Here is a 22,548-nt window from a genome sequence, read left to right as displayed (position 1 = left end):
TCATGTATAGCTTATGAATGGCTTATGATGCAATGATTTATGCCTTACGATTAATTTAATTACTTGTTGATGGACTGAGTCATTTGATGGTAATTGAATGTATTGCGAGGATTGTTATGAGTGCTTGTCTTGTTTAGTTGTTTTGTTTGGCTGTCGGATAGAGTTAGTTACTCTTCGCCTATAGAATCAGCTGGATTGTCATATCTGCGTGTTCTCATGTGTTGTTTACGCATGCTTTGAGGTCCTATTTGAGGATTGTAATGTTTCTTGTGGCAATAATACGATGCGTAGGATTATATACTTCTATGTGATGTGATTGATATGCCACATGATAAGAAATGTTGGAAGTATGCGATAATATGTTTATGGTTCATGGAACCTTATTGGAGGAATGGGTGATCTCATGTTTTGTTTTACCATGTAGAGTGATACGATGCATATTGCTGATATATATGTTTGTGCCCATATTGGTGGCTACTGACCCCAAGAGCGGTCAATTGTTCGGAGCAGTCGATTGTATTAATGCATGTATCACTGAGTGGGGTGTCTGTTGAGGACCTGATCTCCAAAGGATTATCTGCGAGGGCGTGTATGATCAAGACCAAGTAACCAGCTAGAGTGGTAGATTCTCTGTGAGGATGTACACTGTTCACGAACGGGTAGCCGCAAAGATGGTGAACTCCTGTGAGGAGGTGTATGGTCCAAGACCAGGTATACCATCTAGGGCGGAATTTCTTGTGAGGTTATACATTTCCCAGACCAGGTGATCCGGCGTTGATCTTGTCAATTATTATAGTGGCTATCGACCCTAAAAGCGGTCATTTGTGTTGATGCGTGTATTACAATGATTTTCATTGTATATGACATTTGTTGGGGACCGACTTCCCAAAGGTTTCACTGTGAGGGTATGTATGATCAAGACCAGGTGACCCGGCTAGAGTGGTAGAATCTCTATGAGGATGTACACTGTCCACGAACGGGTAGCCGCAAAGACGGTGAGCTCCTATGAGGAAGTTGTAAACACCCCAAATTTTCACCTTCTTCCAGTGTTTACATTTCATATGTCACTACATATCATTTCATGCATTTGACATATCATTTCATTACATTGCATAGCATTGCAAGTCATTGCATCTCATTATCGAGATCCAGAACTCCTGTTTTCAAAATATTAAATCCAGATTTGAGCTTTTAAAACTTTTCTTTCAAAGTCAATTTCAAAACCTGGGTTTTGAATCAACATTCTACCATTTGTCAACCTCCAGGATCTTATATTTTGAAGTGTTTTTCTCAGAAAACAATCTGGATTCATTTGAAACTCAATTTCAATTTATTTCAATTCTCAGATGAGACCCATGTAAATGGTGTTGCTTCTGGATCCCTTTATTTATAAAAAATATCAAAAAATTTAGAGTCCTAGTTGGATCAGGATTATATTTTCATCTTTTTGAATCTTTTCAAAATTCCATTCTGATTTTAAACCAAATGTAGTCATATTCTTTACCCATTCTCGTCATTTTTGGCCAAAATTTTAGAATCCCAGTCCAATCAGGACTCTTTTTCTAAAATCCTAGTTGGATCAGAACTTATTTTCCAAAGTCCTAGTTGGTTCAGAACTCTATTTTTTACTACCCTTTTTACCTATTTTTTGAGAAAACCTATCAAAATCCTTTGTTTTTGGCCAAAATTCTAGAGTCCCAGTCGAATTAGGACTCTTTCTCAGAGTCCTGATCGAATCAGGACTCTATCCCGATTTCATCCTTTATTCTTGTTCTTTACTTGATTTCAAAACCTTTTCAAATGTTTTTTTTCAAAATCTTCCATTTTAGCCAAAACTTTAGAGTTTTAGTCGGATTGAGACTCTTCCTCAGAGTTGCAGTCGGATCAGGATTCTATCTTTCATCGTTATTCTTACCTGTTTTTAATCAAATCTTTCAAAATCTTTCAAAGATAAGTCAAACCTCAGAGTTTTAGTTGAACCAGGACTCTGTTTGAAGAGTCCTAGTTGGATCAGGACTCTGACCCTGATTTCAATTCTGAGAGAATCTTTCAAAAAAATCCTTCTATTTATCCCTTCAGGAATCAAAATTGTTATACCTTTATCATGGAATGTCAAAAATCTGGGATTTTATCCCAAAGTCCTGATCGAATCAGGACTCTATCCCAAAGTCCTGATCGAATCAGAACTCTATCCAAAGTTTTTTTTCTCACTTCATTTTCACTGGTTTTCAAAAGCTTTGTTTAAATCTCACCATTTGTTTCTCAGAAAATCCAAGATTCTAAGAGTCCTACTTTAATTAGGACCCTGTCTCAAGAATTTCAGTTGGATTAGAACTCTGTTCTGATTTCAATACTTGTCATCATTTTCACTGTTTTCACAAGTTCTTTCATTTGTTTTTCAGAAAATACCAAAAAAATCTAGAGTTTTAGTCCGATCAGGACTCTATCCCGGAGTACTAATCCAGTCAGGAGTCTATTTTGGAGTCTGTTTTTTCTCCTATTTTCATTTCCTTTCATTTGTTTTTCAAAAATTAGGTCATTTTGCAGAGTCCAATTAATTCAAGATTTTATTTCAGAGTTCTGATTGAGTTAGGATTCTAACCCTAACTGCATTTTCTGACTTATTTTACCATTTTTGATAAAATCTTTCCAAAAAAAACTCCTTCATTTGGCTTTTAAAATCCAAAATCTTAGAGTCTTAATTGGTTCAGGTGTCTGGTCCAGAGTTCCAGTTTTCTTAGAACTCTATTTTCAAAATTTTGAATTTCATTTGTGATTTTAACCCGTTTTCAAAATCATTTTCTGTCATTATTTCAAGTTTTTCAAAACTTCGATGTGAGGCCCACTCAGTTGGTGCCATATCCAAAGGAGTTCTGACTCAGTCAAGACTCTATACCATTTCAAAACTTTCAATGTCAAAGTCTACTTTTGAATATCTTTTGAAAAGCCTCTCAATTTCAAGTTTTGAAATCATTTTTGAAAATTCAAGTGGGACCCACTCTGGGTGGTGCCACGTTTGATAAAGTCAGGATTAGACTGGGGTTATTAAGTCTCCTAGTTAGTTTAGAAGTTTAGAGGAGTCAAAATCCATTTTTATCTTAAGTCTTTAACCATTTGTTTTTAAAGGTTTTAAAACTAAAGTTTTAAAAATCAGTGTGGAAAAATGCCAAGTGGCATCACATTTGAGAGTATTTTAGTCTAGTTAGGAGTTTAATTAGATGTTAATTAGGTTAGGGGTAATTAGGTAATCCTCTATAGAAATCGCCCCCTCCCTTTTTAGAGTCCATTTTCTTTAAAACTCTTAAGATTAAACCTAATTTTTCTTTATAAATAGTGACCATAGGGGGGTCGACCCTCACACTCTCTCCTTTAGGATTTCTTGGAGTTTCTCTCTCCTCTCCAACCCTTCCTCCTTCCTCCATTGCAACTGCGACCTCAATGTAAGGTTTTCATAATTTTTTTTTGGCTTTACTTAATGTTTTAACATAAATTTCACTATTGGCGCCTCCTCTTTCATGGTCTAAACCATGAAATCACCATCAAGAACCTCAAATTTGATCCAAAAAGATGATCTAACTTTGTTCCATGCTGATTTTTGAGATTCTAATCCGTTAAAATCGTTTATATTACTGTTCTTCATGTTCTTAACCAACGAAACATGAGATTTGCCCATTAAATGGGTTAAATCCATGATTTCAAAGGTAAAAAGAAATTCCAGCCATGAATTCCCTATTTTATTTTTATTTTTTAGCATATTAATGTTTATTACATGTGTTCCAGCATTGAAATCAATTTCGTTTTACTGTTTAGATATTTTTATGGTTTCTTATTGATTAAATCATGTTTTTTTAGGGTTTCTTAGATTTTTGTATGTTTTAATCTTGAATCCATAGAAAGTATGTTAGTTCGTATTAAAATCTTTGTTAGAAATTGTTGATTTTTTTATATGTGATACACAAATATGTCAATAAGCTCTTGTAAAAAAATCAGAGGTTTTGGGATTCGGGAACTTTGTTAAAAAAATAAAAGATCGAACCATGTTTTTCAATCATTAAAATCACTATTGAAATTCATAGGTAACTTGCAGTTTCATTATTTCTTTCATCCGATATCTGATTCGAGATCCGTAAAGTGCAGTGGATTTGTGTTGATATAGGATATTTACTATAAATGTTTCATAATTTTTTGTTTCTGTTTGATATTTTTCCTTTGTCAGAAAGTTGGATCCATGTTTTAAAACTCGTTATGATTTACTAAAACCCTAATTCAACTTGTGTTGTTCATAGATCCCTAACCGTAGATCAAATGAAGGATTTGTAAAAAGGAAAACTATTTATTTTTTTGTTGTATACTCACTGCTAAAATCACGAAATTTTATATTATTCTTTGCTATTTTTCTTTGTATTTTCAACTAGAAGTGTCTGATTTGATATATTTCATATTCATTGAATTTAAGTCCAGATTGTCGGAACAATATCTCCCTCATTAAAGATGATTTTTCTGATCTGTAAAAAGTAGATTCTCTGATTTTCTGTCTAATTTGTATCTGTAAAATTTTAGAGATTTCTGTGATGTATTGCCCCTGATTTCGGTCTAACACTGAAATAGGTACGTATTTGTGGGCAAAAATAGCAAATTTTAGGGTTTTATAACTGGTTTGGACAAAGATGATCTGAACTTAGAGTTAGGATTAAGGTCCTACAGCTGTTTTCAATTGGATGCATTTAAAGTCAGCCTTTTAGGGAGTGCTGAATGTGCATAAATGTTTGTGCAGGATGTGATTGTATGTATGATTTTCTCAATTCTTTATGTTTCCCAATGTTTTTCAACTCATTAGGTCTTTTTCCAAATATCCTTATTTTCCACAAGGTCTTTTTCTCAAACCCTGGATGATTTTCTCAAATATCCCATTTCTTTCAAAACTCCAGGTGATTTTACATTCTACCTTTCTACTGGATCTCGAATTTCCAGCTGCATTTTTATCCTGCTTGCAAATTTTTCAAAATCATATGTTTTCTCTCATTGGATTTTCGATCCTATTGTTTACTTGCAAAATTCTTCACCGCATTTTCCTCGTGCATTCCTTGATTATTGTGGCGGAAACTGTTTACCCACTTGCCTTCTCCTTATTCTAAATCTGTTTGCGGATTGTTTTTCCAAAAGATATCTCTTTCCTTCAAAAATGGTGTTTTACTAGTGGTTGACGACCTCGCCTAGGTAACAAGGCACATTTTCTGTTGTTTATTTCTCTTATAAAGAATGACAACACAATTGTCATAATCCTTATGACGACTCACTCCCTAGTAATGGGATAATCTTCCAATGGTCTACCATATTTTCTTCAATATTTCCTTCCAAAAATCCAAAAACAAAATTCCTCAAAATTTGATCCTATCTTTGCCCTGCAGAGTCCTGCAGAGATAGAGAAAGAGAGAGAATACAAGAAAGCCTTCACAACATTTGATGGTTCAGACAAGGTCAGGGAAGAAGACCGCACCAATTCAGCGTATCAGCTACTCATCAACATCAGAAGGAGAGATGAATTCGCCAAGGTCAGACAAAGACCAAGAGCAGCCAGAAGATGACGGTATCGACCCTCAGATGTATGCGATGTTTCAGAAAATGATGAAGAGGATGATGAGTGAGCAGGCTGGCACCAGCTCAGACAAAAATCCATTCAGTCAGAGAATTAGAGATCGTGTGGCCAAGAGGTCAACCAAGTCCTCTGAGGAGAATGTTCAAGATATTTCAGACGAAGATGATACCGATGAAGAATATGAGGTGCCTCCAGCATTTCATAAATGTGGCCAAAGGAGGAGTCACAAATCAAAAAGTCAGGTCGCAGAAGAGCCCCTGCAAGCACAATTCAGGGAAATGGCCAGAGTGGTCAAGGATCTGCAAGCCCGCGACAAGGGCAAGAAAGTCTTCACCAGCGAGGACTTCTATGATGGCTTAGAAGGAGACGAAGATCTGGAGAATCTTCCCCGAAAATTCATCAAGTTCGATGGTTCTGGCGACCCAAAAGCCCATCTCGCCATGTTCTTCGCTGAATGCTCTAGGTTCAAAAGAGACAATAGAGCACTGTTCTTATGCTTTCCTCGCAGCCTGGAAAGAGTCGCGTCCAAATGGTATGCGGAACATGTCAATCCTATAGAACTGAAAGAGTTCGACAAAGTCGTGAATTTGTTCGTTGAACGATTCTTGTTCAATACTGAAGCACTCCCAACATTGAGCCATCTCTGCAATCTAACGCAGAATGAAAATGAAAAGGCAAGGGACTTCATTCGCAGATGGAGAGAGACCTGCAACAAAATGAGGGATCCTATATCAGAAAGACATGCTTTATCATTGATCCTCAATAATTTTTTGCAACCTCTGAGAGGATTAATTTCTACCTAACCATCCAAATCTTTCGTTGAACTCATTGAACGAGCAGAATGACTCGAGTTGAGTGTGGAGAATTGAGTCTATGAAGGCTTCACCTTTTCCAAGAATAACTCTCAAGGTGAACAAAAGAAGAAGGCTCACTTCACTTTTGCGACCAAATCTTTCAATAATAGCAAAGGCAACAAGAATGATCATAGTTTGGAGAGAATCAAAAAGCAAAGAGGAAAGGACATCAACAGTGATAAACCTCTCCAATCCAGCCCTCAGCATCAAAAGAAAGATCAGGAAAAATCAAAGCGCAAGGACTGGAGAACTGATCGAGAATTCACCCCTCTGGATCAGACACTCGAGAGTATCCTCGAGTATATGCTTGAGAAAGACCTTGTCCGATTGCCTAAAGCTGCTGATCCTCCAGCAATTATGGGCAGATTCAAAGAACAATTTTGCAAGTTTCATTGAGCAGTAGGGCATGATACAGAAAACTGCTTCGTCCTTAAGAACATTGTTCAAGACTGCATTGACAAGAAACTCCTCGTTGAAGATGAAAAGGAAGACTAGTCATCCTGACAAAGATTTTTTCTATAATCATTCAAGAAGATGACAATGCCAACAATTTCCCATTTCCCATCTTGCTTTTTAAAAAGAATAATGTAATCCCATTCTCTTTCCTTGATTTTAAAGCATCAATAAAGTCATCAAATTTTTTTCAATAGCTTGGTGTCGTCTTATTTACTTCCTCTTCCTTTTCATAATGTCTCTCTTGTGAAGAATATCTTGAGGACATCTATCAGTCAAGTAGCTTGTCGCCTTATTCATCAATTATCCTTCTTTTATTCAAAATTTTCTCCCTAGTTACACTGGGGCATTTTTTTGGAAAATTTATCTTTACCTCAAAACATCCTGTATGCAGGCAGGATAAACCATTCTCTCATTTTGCATATATATGCACTCATTTGCATTCATTTGCACTTCATTTGCATTTCATGTGCATGTGCATTGCATTTGCATTGACTATGCACCCAATTCCATTTCCCCTTCAGGTTAAGGAATAAACCTGAATCATTTTCCATAATTCTTCAATTTCGACCCTCGGGTCATCCAATTCTTCAATTTCGACCTCCGGGTCACCCAATTCCCAATTTTAAAATCACCAAAATTCTCAATTTCGATCGCTAGGTCATCCAATTTTCATTCCCCGTTCAGGATAAGGGGATAATCCTGAAACCATTCATAGAAGCGATTCAACTCTCTATAATGGTCCTTGTTCTTCATTGAACTGATAGTATTCCAAACGAACTAATAGTCGTTCTTTATTGAACTGATAGTGTTCCTAACGAACTGATAGTCGTTCTTCACTGAACTGATAGTGTTCCAAGCGAACTGATAGTCGTTCCAAGCGAACTGATAGTCGTTCCAAACGAACTAATAGTTGTTCTTCATTGAACTGATAGTGTTCCAAGTGAACTGATATTGTTCCAAATGAACTGATAGTCGTTCTTCATTGAACTGATAGTGTTCCAAGTGAACTGATATTGTTTCAAGTGAACTGATGGTCGTTCTTCATCGAACTGATAGTGTTCAAGTGAACTGATAGTCGTTCTTCATTGAACTGATAGTGTTCCAAGTGAACTGATAATCGTTCTTCATCGAACTGATATTGTTCCCAGTGAACTGATAGTCGTTCTTCAGCGAATTGATAGTCGTTCTTCAGCGAACTGATAGTGTTCCAAGGAACTGATAGTCGTTCTTAATTGAACTGATATTATTCTCATCGATGGTTGTTCTTAATTGAACTGATATTGTTCCCAGTGAATTGATAGTTGCCTCCTTTGGGGAAAGGAGAGGATGATTTTCGTCACGGATGTGTTAAGCCGGACTTCAAATACTCACTTTCACCAAGGATTTCAAGAAAATTTTGTCAATGTGTCAATCAATTACCTGTTGATTTCAAAATTTTATTGCATAAATCTTTACCTCAGTTTACCTTCAGCATTACTTCCAAAAGAGTGAAGCTTTTGCGAAAAGAGATTCAATCTTCAAATTCTTTCTATTTGGCCAACCAAAAGGATGAAGGATAAATCCTCGATATGGCCAGCAAAGAAAATTCAATGTTTTGCAAAGCCATAGATGATTGATAGTGATCGCAGTCAATGACACATTTTTAAAGGTTATTCTTGTAAAATGAGGCAGTGGAAATATCCTGAGTGCTAGAAAAGAGAGCATTTATCCAAGCCCTGTCTCCTCAGAATCACCTAAGCTGCAATTAAGTATCCGCAAAAGGGATCTCTCACCTGTCGTCAAGATGAAGGCGAATTAGGCGAGTAGACCCCCAGGGCCAAAGAAGATACGAAACATCTCCAAGATGACGGAGTTTGTGACGAATTCTTCCAGGGAAAGTCCAAAGCACTGTCAAGATGAAGGCAGATGCGATGAACCTCTCGACAATCCCTAAAAGATATTTAATTTCAGCTGTCATCCAAAGATCTCCAAACCCATCACCCAAGAAGGATCGAAACATCTCCGAGATGAAGGAGTTTGTGACGTACCCTTCCCAAAAGAGAGTAAGAGAGGAAAAAGAGAGGAAAAAAATCAGAACATCTCCAAAATGAAGGAGACTGTAGCAAAAACCCAAAAGAGTGCAGCAAGATTGTCATGAGAGAAGCCCCCGGGATATCAAACTGCCAAATTTATCAAGAATTCTCTTTAAACCTTGTGAAATTCTATTATCAATACTCTTTCATCAATTGCTTTCATAATATCAAATTCTCTTTCCTGCTCATATCAAGGAAATTGATAACTTCCTTGAAGAAGGTCAATTGCAAGCAATTTGGATTTCAAGTCTCGATTCTACAAAGTGAACCTTGTTTGGAGGTAATGCTTTAGGTAGAAAAAAAGGAATATCTTCGCAACAATATGCAACATTTTCAAAATTTTTGAATCAACAGCAGAATTTCCAACATTTTGACAATATTTTCCAGCTATCCTGACGTGAAGTGAGAGCTTGATGTCCGTTTTTGACACATCCCGACACCAATTTTAAATCCCTCTTAAGGACTTGATTCCTTCCCTTCTTTGAGAGCATGAACTCTCATATTGCACACTTCCCTATGTCCCCACTGTCCCACCATAGACAGTCCCATTTCGGTTCGAGGTCGAACCACCAATCATTTCTCGCAAGAGCCAATTTCAAAAGCTGATTTTAGTCTCAACAATGAGACACCCAAGATCAATCCCTTTTCAAGCTTTAGGGACCCCATTTTCCTTCCTTTTGCAAAAAAACCTGTCGGATTTACTGTGCAAAATCCAAAGGTTCCATCATGGTCTCTTCCTTCGAGGATTCAATTCATTTTCCGCCCGATCAGGATAAGGGTATAAACCTGAGCCTCCTTTGATGAGGTATTTCATTTTACACCCAATCAGGTTAAGGGTCAAACCTGAGCTTCGTTCCCTACGAGGTATTTCATCCCATCCAGGTTAAGGGCAAAAACCTGAACTTCGCTCTCATAGAGCAAATCTTTCCTCTTTATTCTTCGCTTCATATCTACCATCTTCCTCGGGCTAATTTCTTCACACCCAGTCAAATCCTTCTAACTGGGGCGTTTTTTTTATGTATAGCCCAAATTTGGTGTGTTTTTCTTTGCCACTAAGCTCGGCCATGAGCCGGCTTAGCAGCAAAGAGGGGCATCTGTAAACACCCCAAATTTTCACTCACCTCCCCGACATTTTCACCAAACATCATCATCCAGCCTCTGAAATCGCTGGAGGGCAAAATGGTCATTTTCTGAGCCCGAACCTTGCAAAAGTCCAAATTTCATCTGAAACTCTCAAATTTTCTCTATTTTTATCTCAGATGTTCAAGATTTTACTCCTGACAGGAGACAGACATCTCCAAAGTCTTGGTTCAAGATTCCATTTCATAAGACATGACATTGCATATCATTGCATGAGCATTTCAAATCACTGCACTGCACAGCATGTCATTTCGAGGTCCAGAACTCTTGATTTCAAAATTTTCAATCCAGATTCAAATTTTAACTATTTTCAAAATTGATTTCAAAACCCTGGGTCTTCAAAATTATCAATTCTTCCCATTTTACCCCTAGGGCTCTGAATTTCAAAATATTTTCTCAGGAAAACGATCTGGATAGTTTTCAATATGGATTTCAGTCACTTCACCTCAGATTTTGCCCTTTTTGACAATTTCAAATATCTTTCTTTTACAAAATCGCCCTACAAGGGCCAACTCTTTCCAAAATTCCTGTTTTGCCCATTAGTCCAGATTTTATGAAAATTCCAAAAAGAAGTTATGGTTTTATCCTTATTTCAATAAAGAAGCAATGTGGGACCCACACTGAGATGGTGTCACACAAGCTTTCCTTTTGAAAATTTGAATTTTGAAAAACCCAAAAATATAGGAGCCTTGTCCCCTGAGGTGGCGCCACATGTCCACCCTCCATTCCTCCAGGGCCAACCTCCATTTGAATTTCAAACTCCCCCCTGAGGTGGCGCCATTTGAGAAAGCCTCTCCAGACAGCTGACACTTGTCCGCCACATGTCCCGACCTCCCTGCACCAGAAAAAGTAGAAAAAACCCCCCCATGAGGTGGCGCATTTTGCTTCCTCCTTTCATGTTCTCCTGCCACATGGCATCGTAGGAGCCACTCTGAGAAAATGCCACATGTCAGCCCCTCCTTTCCTGCAGAAAAGCAAAATTTCAAACATTTGAACTCCCCAGAGGTGGCGCCACATGGCATGCCCCTACTGTTCCAACTTTACACCTCAGATCACCTTTTGAGGTGGCACCATTCCAGGACTCCACTTGGCTCCATTTTTATTTTTTATTTTAATTTTAATAAAGGTAGCCCACCATGAGGTGGCGCCACCTGAGGGCTCCCTGCAAAAGCCAAATTCGAATTTCAGACCCTCAGATGACACCCCCTGAGATGGCGCCACATGGAGGGCTCAGATCCAGCCTGTTTGAAATTCAAATTTTTTTCAGAAAATCTATAAAAACAAGGCTCCATGTCCATCAGAGGGAGATCATTTTTTTAGCTCTGGTGAACTTGGAAAATCCGACCTAGCCTTCCTAGAATCAGATTTTGAACTGTGGAATTCGTGCCCCCTTTGGCTCATTGAAGAAGGTGGAGTAGAGCTCGTGCTGTGGCCAATTCAATTCCAACAGAGGTCGATTTTGGTGGACCATCCGAAGCTCGGAGCGAAGGACGAAGGAAGCTCGTGATAGCTGCCCCTTTCAAGAGCTCCTACGCTGCGTAACGAAGCAAGGTGCACTTCTTTTCCCATTGATTGGATTCCATAATTCGAATCGGGGGTCGTTTGAAGAAAGAGCTCATCCGAGGGATGGATTGAGCTATTCTCATAAAATGACATACATAAAAATGTTTCATTATGCTTCCTTGATGATTTTAACATGCATGTAGTTAGCTAGATTTAATTTACATTTTATTTCATTCATTTAGCATATTTCATGAATTAATTAAAATTAATTTAGCATTTATTTCAATTCTGCTTATTTTCAGTAGGTCTCTGTTTTTGTCAATCAGTCTACACGTCATTTCATGCATTTATTTTTTATTAAAAATCCCCCAAAAATCATAGAATGCGCCTTTAGGTGTCCCGGAAATTTTGCCAAAAATTCGGAGGCATTTCAATTTGTTTACTGCGGTAAACATTCAAAATGGCAAGTCGGGTTTTGTTACCCGGGATATGTTTTGAAAATCATTTGCCGACTTGTAAAATCGAGATATCCCTCATGGGAGATCCGTTTTTTGATCCGAAAGATGTTTTGAACTCGGGAAAATGTCTAGTTTTTAATATGATTTTATCAGATTTTTCTGATGTTTTTTAATGTCTGACAAAAATCGGAGATGTCGGTACACGTGTCAGAGCCTAATTTGGGCCTCTGAGATCTTGGATCAACTTACGGCTATGGTTTCTCTTTGTGTGTTGCTCCAAATCCGAAACTGTAAAAAGTGAAAGTTATATCCGTGGTGTCCTCTGTTTGCATCTAAAAGCCTGTAATTTTTAGAACAGTGTTGACCCCTGCTTCAGATTTTTCTTGTCAGCCCCCTGTTTTGCTACATTTGTCTGTTTTGTTAGTTTAGGCAGAAATAGTTATATTTTTATCTGTGTTTCCGTTGATCAAATGCCAAAGTCATAAACATGAAAGTTGTTCATGTATGTGTCTTGCATATCTCTGATTAATTGCATAAATTTCCATGGCTGTTTGATAGTTTTTTAGCATTTTACATCAGATTAGTGTGATTTTTACCTCTGTCTGAACTAAATCCCTGTTATTGAACTCACCATGGCTCAAATCCCGAGGCTGTAAAAACCAAAAATGTTCCATTTCGGGTCTTTTAGCAGAATGTAAAATATCAGAAATTTCCATGGTGTAAATCTTGCATTATCATATTAGGCATTGCATTTGGTTCGGATCCATAGACAAAATCCATCATTTTAGGACTTTCTTTGAATTTTGGCATTTAAATCATATTATTTCATGATTTTTAGCATTCTAGGTTGTTTATCAAAGTAAGTAGATGCTTCATACCGAATTTAGTGCAATTTGGAATCCATTTGAGGTTCGGATCATCCATAATACCAAAACAGGGTCCCGCAGGACCCGGATCCAAGCGAAAAACAAGCGAAAATCGTTATTTTTGATAAATTGCAAAATACCAAATTCTGATTTTACAGTCTTAATGTGTCTAGCAGCATGTCATCATGTCTCTTACTGCATTTCATCATCATTTGATTCAATTTGAATTTCAAAATCTCAATTTTACCAAGTTTTCCTTCAAAAAACCCTGATTTTAAAGATGTAACTTTAATTTTAGGGGTATTTTGGTCATTTTAACCTCAATTCCGAATTTCAAACTGTTTTCTACTGAATTTCTTGCATTTTCATCATTTCAAATATCAAGGAAGCATGATCATAGGATTTATATCCAATTAAATCCAATAATTTCATAATATTATTGGAAAATTTTGGAAAAACCCACATATTTGAGCTAACCTTATTTCAAGTTTGGCAGGGACATTCAAAAGAAGAAGCTGAAGTCTGCAAATTTCTTTTATTTCCTTTATTTAGTGATGTAATAATGTAAATTTTGGAATAAGAGATTTAATTTCCTGCTTAGACTAGGATGCATATCATATAGTTTGAATTTATGCAATATCCTGTTTCTATGATTCATGCATTTTATTTCAAAAGCACTATGGATGTTCACGAATGGCACATGCACCAACTCTTAGGGAGTTGATGGACTCGGTGGGATCCATATTTACGGCCCTAGTCGGAGTATGGACGAGACCCAGATCCGTCGTCTTTCTACTAGTCACATTGAGCCTACACTCTTAGGCTATCTTAAAATGCACATCATATTTCCAAAGTTTTCAAAATCATGTGCATCAAATCAACTAAATTATGAACATATTCCATGGATTTTTCCGCAGATTTCAAAACGGAGGCGAGTATTTCAAAACAATTTCCAAAATCCGGTCAAGTTTGAAGCGCGAAAGCGTTTCTCTCTTTTTCTCTTCCGCAAGGAAGGGAAGACGGGGGAAAAATTTCGCGACGATAACAGAAACTCAGATGAAAAAGATTTGAAATCTCAGGAAAGTTCATAAAGACTTGGGAAAATTATGAATGGTTGAAAATCCTTGGAAAATGGAAGTGATTCTTGAGAAAAGATGAACCTTTTGAAAAGGGAAACACTTTTTAGGAAAACTCGGACTTTGAGAGTTTTCTTAGGAAAATGATGGAAGATTTATAGGAAAACTCATTGGAGAAGGAAATTCAAAACTTGGGGAATCGAAATCCTGGAAATTTTACCTTTTGAAATACTTGAAAATCGATTTTGGATCTTGGAGAAAGATTGGAAAACTCTTTTGAATCTCTTAAGAAAATATCATTTTCCTGGGAAAACTGTGGAAAAACTTGTCTTTGGAAAACCGATTTTGAAAAATCCTTAGAGTTTCTTGAGAAATCGATTTCTTGAGAATGAAGTTTTCTTGAGAAAATCTTGAGAAAATCAATGATTTCATGATGCAAATGACATGAGTGAATGAATGCACTTTGAAAAGATTTTCTAAGAGATTTGTTGAAAAATGTGTGCATTAAGTCAAGATAAATCCTTCACATATTCTGACTGTGGCCATGAATATGTTCATAATTTAGTTGATTTGATGCACATGATTTTGAAAACTTTGGAAATATGATGTGCATTTTAAGATAGCCTAAGAGTGTAGGCTCAATGTGACTAGTAGAAAGACGACGGATCTGGGTCTCGTCCATACTCCGACTAGGGCCGTAAATATGGATCCCACCGAGTCCATCAACTCCCTAAGAGTTGGTGCATGTGCCATTCGTGAACATCCATAGTGCTTTTGAAATAAAATGCATGAATCATAGAAACAGGATATTGCATAAATTCAAACTATATGATATGCATCCTAGTCTAAGCAGGAAATTAAATCTCTTATTCCAAAATTTACATTATTACATCACTAAATAAAGGAAATAAAAGAAATTTGCAGACTTCAGCTCCTTCTTTGGAATGTCCCTGCCAAGCTTGAAATAAAGTTAGCTCAAATATGTGGGTTTTTCCAAGATTTTCCAATAATATTATGAAATTATTGGATTTAGTTGGATATAAACCCTATTCTCATGCTTCCTTGATGTTTTGAAATGATGTAAATGCAGGGAATTCAGTGGAAAATAGTTTGAAATTCGGAATTGGTGGTCAAAATGACCAAAATACCCCTAATTATAAAGTTATACCTTTAAAATCATGGTTTTTTGAAGGAAAACTTGGTAAAATTGAGATTTTGAAGTTCAAATTGAATCAAATGATGATGAAATTGAGTAAGAGATATGATGACATGCTGCTAGACACATTAAGACTGTAAAATCAGAATTTGGTATTTTGCAATTTATCAAAAATAACGATTTTCGCTTGTTTTTCGCTTGGATCCGGGTCCTGCGGGACCCTGTTTTGGTATTATGGATGATCCGAACCTCAAATGGATTCCAAATTGCACCAAATTCGGTATGAAGCATCTAAACACTCTGATAAACAACCTAGAATGCTAAAAATCATGAAATGATATGATTTAAATGCTAAAATTCAAGGAAAGTCCTAAAAATGATGGATTTTGCCTATGGATCCGAACCAAATGTAATGCCTAATATGATAATGCAAGATTTACACCATGGAAACTTCTGATATTTTGCAGACTGCTAAAAGACCCAAAATGGAACATTTTTGGTTTTTATAGCCTCGGGATTTGAGCCATGGTGAGTTCAATAACAGAGATTTAGTTCTGACAGAGGTAAATATCACACTAATCTGATGAAAAATGCTAAAGAAATACAAAACGGCCATAGAAATTAATCAGAGTTATGCACGACACCTACATAAAAAACTTTCATGTTTATGACTTCGGTATTTGATCAACGGAAACACAGATAAAAATATAACTATTTCTGCCTAAACTAACAGAACAGACAAATGTAGCAAAACAGGGGGGCTGACAAGAAAAATCCAAAGCAGGGGTCAACGCTGTTCTAAAAATTACAGGCTTTCAGATTCAAACAGAGGACATCTCGGACACCACTTTCACTTCTTACAGTTTCGGATTTGGAGCAACACACAAAGAGAAACCATAGCCCTAAGTCGATCCAAGATCTCAGAGGCCAAAATTAGGCTCTGACACATGTCCCGAAATCTCAGATTTTTTTCAAACATAAACAAAATCAAAAAAATCTGAAAAAATCATATTAATAAATAGACATTCTCCCTCATTTAGAACATCGTTCGGATCAAAAATCGGATCTCCCATGAGGGATATCTCGATTTTACAAGTCGGCAAATGATTTTCAAAATGTATCCCGGGTAACAAAACCCAACTTGCCATTTTGAATGTTTACCATAGTAAACAAATTCAAATGGCTCCGAATTTTTGGAAAAAATTTAGGGACACTTAAGGGCGCATTCCGTGATTTTTTTGGGATTTTTAATAAAAAACAAATGCATGAAATGACGTGTGGACTGACTGACAAAAACAGAGACCTACTGAAAATAAACAGAATTGAAATAAAGGCTAAATTAATCCTAATTAATTCATGAAATATGCTAAATGAATGAAATAAAATGCAAATTAAACCTAGCTAACTATATAAATGTTAAAAATCATCAAGGAAGCATAAAAAAACATTTTTATATATGTCGTTTTATGAGAATAGCTCAATCCATCCCTCGGATAAGCTCTTTCTTCAAACGACTCCCGATTCGGATTATAGAATCACATCAAAGGGAAAAGAAGTGCACCTTGCTTCGTTACGCAGCGTAGGAGCTCTTGAAAGGGGCAGCTATCACGAGCTTCTTTCGTCCTTCGATCCGAGCTTCGGATGGTCCACCAAAATCGAGCTCTGTTGGAATCAGATTGGCCACGGCACGAACTTTACTCCACCTTCTTCAATGCGCCAAAGGGGGCACGATTTCCAAGGTTCAAAATTAGATGTTAGGAAGTCTAGGTCGGATTTTCCAAGTTCACAAGATGTAAAAAAAATGATCTCCTTAGGTTGGGCGTGAACCCTTGTTTTTATAACTTTTCTGAAAAATTTTGAAATTCAAACAGGCTAGATCTGAGCCCTCCATGTGGCGCCATCTCAGGGGGTGTCATCTGAGGGGTTTGAAATTCGAATTTGTCTTTTGCAAGGAACCCTCAGGTGGCGCCACCTCAAAATGTGTTTTGATTTTGAGAAAAATAAAAGAAAATGGAATTTTGTGGGTGAGACACCTCAGCAGGGGGATTTGGAATTTTTTTTAAAAGTTTGCTTGATTCTCTCTGCAGGGAACTCCCAGAAGGCGCCACCTCAGAGGGTGCTCTCTTGGAGTTTGAATTTCAAATTCACTTTTTGTAGGGAGTCCTCAGGTGGCGCCACCTCATGGTGGGCTACCTTTATTAAAAATAAAATAAAAAATAACAATGGAGCCAAGTGGAGTCCTGGAATGGTGCCACCTCAAAAGGTGTTTGACACATGTCAGAAGGTCAGAGCAGTGGGCTCAGAAGGCGCCACCTGAGAGGAATTTGAATTTTGCTTTTTCTGGTGAAAGGAGATCTGGACATGTGGCAGTCCAGGATGGTTCCAAGTGTCAGCCTGCTGGTGTGGTTCTTCAGATGGCGCCACCTCAGAGGAGAATTCGAATTTCAAATGGAGGTTGGCCCTGGAGGAATGGAGGATGGACATGTGGCGCCACCTCAGGGTGGCTCCTACAATGCCATGTGGCAAGAGGGAGGAAAAAGAGGGCAGTGACATGTGTCTCCTACTTTTTTGAAAAAAGTAGGGAGAGGACATGTGTCCTCTACTTTTTCTGAAGGAGTGAGAAGGAGACATGTGTCACCTTCTTTTCTGAAAGAAGCAGAAGATGACATGTGGCGCCATCTCAGACAGGATGAAAAAGGTAGGAGTTCAGGATTTGCGCCACCTATGAGGAGTTTTGAACTTTTGAATTCTAGTTTTTCTGAAGAAAACAGAAAACGACACATGGCACTTGCTTTTTCTGAGGAAATGAGAGCTTGCCATGTGTCCTCTGCAGGAGACACTCCAGATGGCGCCACCTCAGAGAAGACAAGCCTACCTTTTTTGTAGGAATTTAGGAGTGACACATGTCTCCTACTTTTCTGAAAAAAATAGGGAGAGGACATGTGTCAGGCTACTTTTCTAGAAGGAAGGAGGGGTTGACACGTGTCCCCTGCAGGAGACACACTTCAAGTGGCGCCACCTCAGAGGAGACAAACTCCACTTTTTCTAGACAGGACAACCTATGACACTTGGCATCTCCTGGTGGTCTTTGAAATGACACATGGCGCAGGATGGATAGGTTGACATATGGCAGATAATTGGGATGACATGTGGCGGCTTCTGAAGGTAGCCCCACACTGACACGTGGCAGAAGAGGGAAGGTGACATGTGGCACCAACTCTAGGTGAACCCTATGCTGACACATGGCATGTAAATGGGAGGAGAGAGAAAGGACAAGTGGCACCAATCCAGGGGACAAGGCTCCTATATTTTTGGGTTTTTCAAAATTCAAATTTTTAAAAGAAAAGCTTGTGTGACACCACCTCAGTGTGGGTCCCACATTGCTTCTTTATTGAAATAAGGATAAAACCACAACTTCTTTTTGAAATTTTCATAAAATCTGGACTAATGGGCAAAACAGGAATTTTGGAAAGAGTTGGCCCTTGTAGGGCGATTTTGTAAAAGGAAGATATTTGAAATTTGTCAAAAAGGGCAAAATCTGAGGTGAAGTGACTGAAATCCATATTGAAAACTATCCAGATGGTTTTCCTGAGGAAATATTTTGAAATTCAGAGTCCTGGGGGTAAAATGGGAAAAATTGATAATTTTGAAGACCCAGGGTTTTGAAATCAATTTTAAAAAGAGTTGAAATTCTAATCTGGATTGAAAATTTTGAAATCAAGAGTTTTGGACCCCGAAATGACATGTTGTGCAGTGCAGTGATTTGAAATGCTCATGCAATGATATGCAATGTCATGTCTTATGAAATGTAATCTTGAATCAAGACTTGGAGATGTCTGTCTCCTGTCAGGAGTAAAATTTTGAACATCTGAGCTAAAAATAGAGAAATTTTGAGAGTTGCAGATGAAAATTAGACTTTTGCAAGGTCCGAGCTCAGAAAATGACCATTTTGCCCTTCGGCGATTTCAAAAAGGCTGGATGATGATGCTTGGTGAAGATGTCGGGGAGGTGAGTGAAATTTTGGGGTGTTTACACTTTGGCGAAATGAGAACAAAATTCAAGCTTTTTCTGTTGATCAACCAAGAGGATGAAGAAAAATCTTCGATATGACCGGCAAAGGAAAATTCAATGATGTTGAAAAGCCATGAGTGAGCTGATATTGATCATAGCTGTGGCGCATTCTTAAAGATTATTCTTTTGGCGGTAAGACAGTGGAAATATCCTGGGCAGTAAAAAAGAACCTACCCAATCCATATCTCCCCAGTCGTTTGAGCTGTAAATCAAATATCCGCAAAAGGGATTTCTCAATTGTTGTCAAGATGAAGGCGAATTAAGCGAGTAGACCCCCGGGGCCAAAGAAGATTTGAAACATCTCCAAGATGACGGAGTTTGTGACGGATCCTTCCAGGGAAAGTTCGGTTCAACCTCGAGATGAAGGCGGATGCGATGAACCTACCGACAAACCCTAAAAGATATTTGATTTCTGCTACCATTTAGAGATTTCAACCCAAGAACCAATGTCATAATTCCTAAGAAAGAAAAAAAAGGATCGGAGCATCTCCAAGATGAAGGAGTTTGTGACGTACCCTTCCTCGAAAAAGAGAGAAAAAGTCAGGACATCTCCAAAATAAAGGATGATGTGAAAGAAGCCAAGAAAGCTCCATGGTTCAAAAGAGTGCAAAAAGATCATCATGGGAAATGCCCAGGATATCAAACTGCCCGAAACTGTCAAGAATCTTCTTTATCTATGTGAAATTCTTTATCAATATCATTTCACTTAATTGCTTTTATGAAGCTAAGAATGTTTCCTCTCTTTCATATCAAGGAAATTGATATCTTCCTTGAGGAAACTCAACAACAACAAATTTGAATTTGATTCTTAATTCTACAGAGTTAGCCCTGTTGGAATTAATACTCTAGGTAGAAAGAGGTGATATTTTCACACATGAGCACAATTTAATCATTCTGAGTCAACTACAATTTTTGACATCTTATTGGCAATATTTTCTAGTTATCTCAACATGAAGTGTGAACTTGAGGATCGTTTTGACGTATCCTAACGTCATCCCTCCTTAGGACTGAAAAGTCCTTTCCTTCCGCCTGATCTGAGCGCTCTCAGATTCGCACACTTCCCTGTGCTCTCCACTGTCCCGCCATAGACAGTTCCCGCTCAGGATAAGGGTTAAACCTGAACTTTTTACAAAAGATCTGTTATTGTCAAAAGCTATTTTCAGTCTCAGCAATGAGGTGCCCAAGAACAACCCCTTTTCAAGCTTTAGGGACCCCCATTTTTTTTTCTTTTGCAAAAACCCCTCTTGGACTTGTTGTGTAAAGTCTAGAGGTCCCATCATAGTTTCCCCACTCTTCAAGGATCCTGTATCTATTCAGACTAAGGATTAAACCTGTTACCTCGCTCCTCGAGGTATAGCCCAAAAACCTTCTGTGAGAGGTCGTCTGTTTTTAGAAAGCTGATTTAGTCTCAGCAATGAGACGCCCCAGATCATCCCCTTTCCAAGCTTTAGGGAATCCCTTGTTTTTATCTTCTCGCAAACCCCTTCTGGATTCGTTCATCCAAATTCTGAAGGTCCCATCATGGTTTCTTCATCCAAGGATCCCGTATGGTCGTCCCTTTCAGGTTAAGGGTTAAGCCTGAACCTCGCTCCACGAGGTATCTTTCCGTTCAGGTTAGGGTTAAATCTGAGTCCCGTTTTGACTAGATATCCTTTCTAGTCCCATAACGGTTTCTTCATCCGAAGATTCCGTATCATCCCCCACTTAGGTCAAGGATTAAATCTTAAATCTTCTTCTGATGATATACTCCTTCCTGTCCCATCACGGTTTCTTCATTTGAGGATTCCGTATGGTCGTCCCTTTCAGGTTAAGGGTTAAGCCTGAACCTCGCTTCGCGAGGTACCATCCTTTTAGGTTTGGGTTAAACCTGAGCCTCGCTTCGACGAGGTAATCCTCCCGTTCCCATCATGGTCTTCCCCACAAAGGAATCCATGCTTTGAACATCTATCCAGGAAAAGGGTCATGCTTAAATTTCATCTCACGAGGCATTTCTCTCAGAAATGTCCCATCGAGGTTCACTTATATTCCCTTCCCCATCCCAAATTATCTCGATATATCTTCGTCCCATCCATGTTAAGGGCTAAACCTGACTCATTCCAAGAGATTGATCTCGCCTTGCTCATGTGACTTGATCAAAATCCTTCACCATTTTCGGGACCTTCACTCAAAAGTTCCATCACGATTTCCTCATTTCTATGTATTCAGTCATATCATTTTCGAGAATTTCGTCCCCCTCAAGCCATTCAGGAAAAGGTTCTAAGCCTGAAAAGCCACGTTCAAAAGAATTCTTCCACCACAGATCAGGTTGGCTAACTGAAACATTTTTCAAAATTTGGAGTGTTTCTTTGCCACTAAGCTCGGCTTTCAACCGGCTTAGTAGCAAAGAGGGGCATCTGTAAACACCCCAAATTTTTCAAAAGTTTGTAAATATTCCCCTTTTGCCCCTGATGTCGTTTTCTGAACAATTGAGTCACTTTTTAATCCAAATTCCAGTCCATTTCTCAAGTTTTATTGATATTAAATTCATTTTATACATCCGACTCAATTTCGGATCCGGATCCAGATAAAAGATCCAAATCTGGGCTTCGCTGTCCAATTTTAAATTAAATTCTCAAAATTATAAAAAAAAATGACTTTTTGAGAAGCTCAGACACTTCGTCCGGTATCCGCTTGGATCCATCGTGTTATATTCCTCAATTCGAGGCTTAAAGCTCGAATATTTTCTCAAGACCTGGGTCCAAACCCATTTTCTGGAGAAATTTTCCCAAAATAGCCTTGAAAACACTTTTGTAAATATTTCTCAAAAAAATATAAAAAAAATATATAGTGTTTAGTCTTTGTTTTCCCGTAAAACTTTAGGATTTTATTTCAAAAAATACAAAAAAAAAATGGAAAATACAAATAGAAAAGAAACAAAAAAAATAATTTTCAAAAACCGCTTTTAAAAACCATTCTTTTGCAAAAACCTTTTGAAAAACACCTTTTGAGAAACGGGTTTTATGAAAACACCCTTTGTTTTTGCAAAGTTTGTTAGGAAGCTCCTCTTGGTAAAATCTCGAAAGTAAAAGGGGGCATGTGGCAAAAATGTTTTTTTTTAGGGGTTTTAATGAGGAGGAGAGCGCCTCTCCCACAAACTCTCGGAAAAAAAAAAAACCTTCCTCCAGAAGCTTCTTGCTCCTCCATCATTGATCCTTCCCTCCTCCTTCGTTCATCACCAACAACATCACACGCCTCCATGTGCGCTTCTCTTCCTTCGTCCATCGCCAACTACCCATCCACGCTCTCCTTCGCTTCATTGGC

The sequence above is a fragment of the Nuphar pumila genome, chromosome 4, assembly GCF_984573655.1.
Source record: "Nuphar pumila chromosome 4, dmNupPumi1.hap1.1, whole genome shotgun sequence".
Taxonomy (NCBI): domain Eukaryota; kingdom Viridiplantae; phylum Streptophyta; class Magnoliopsida; order Nymphaeales; family Nymphaeaceae; genus Nuphar; species Nuphar pumila.
This window is presented reverse-complemented; position numbering follows the sequence as displayed.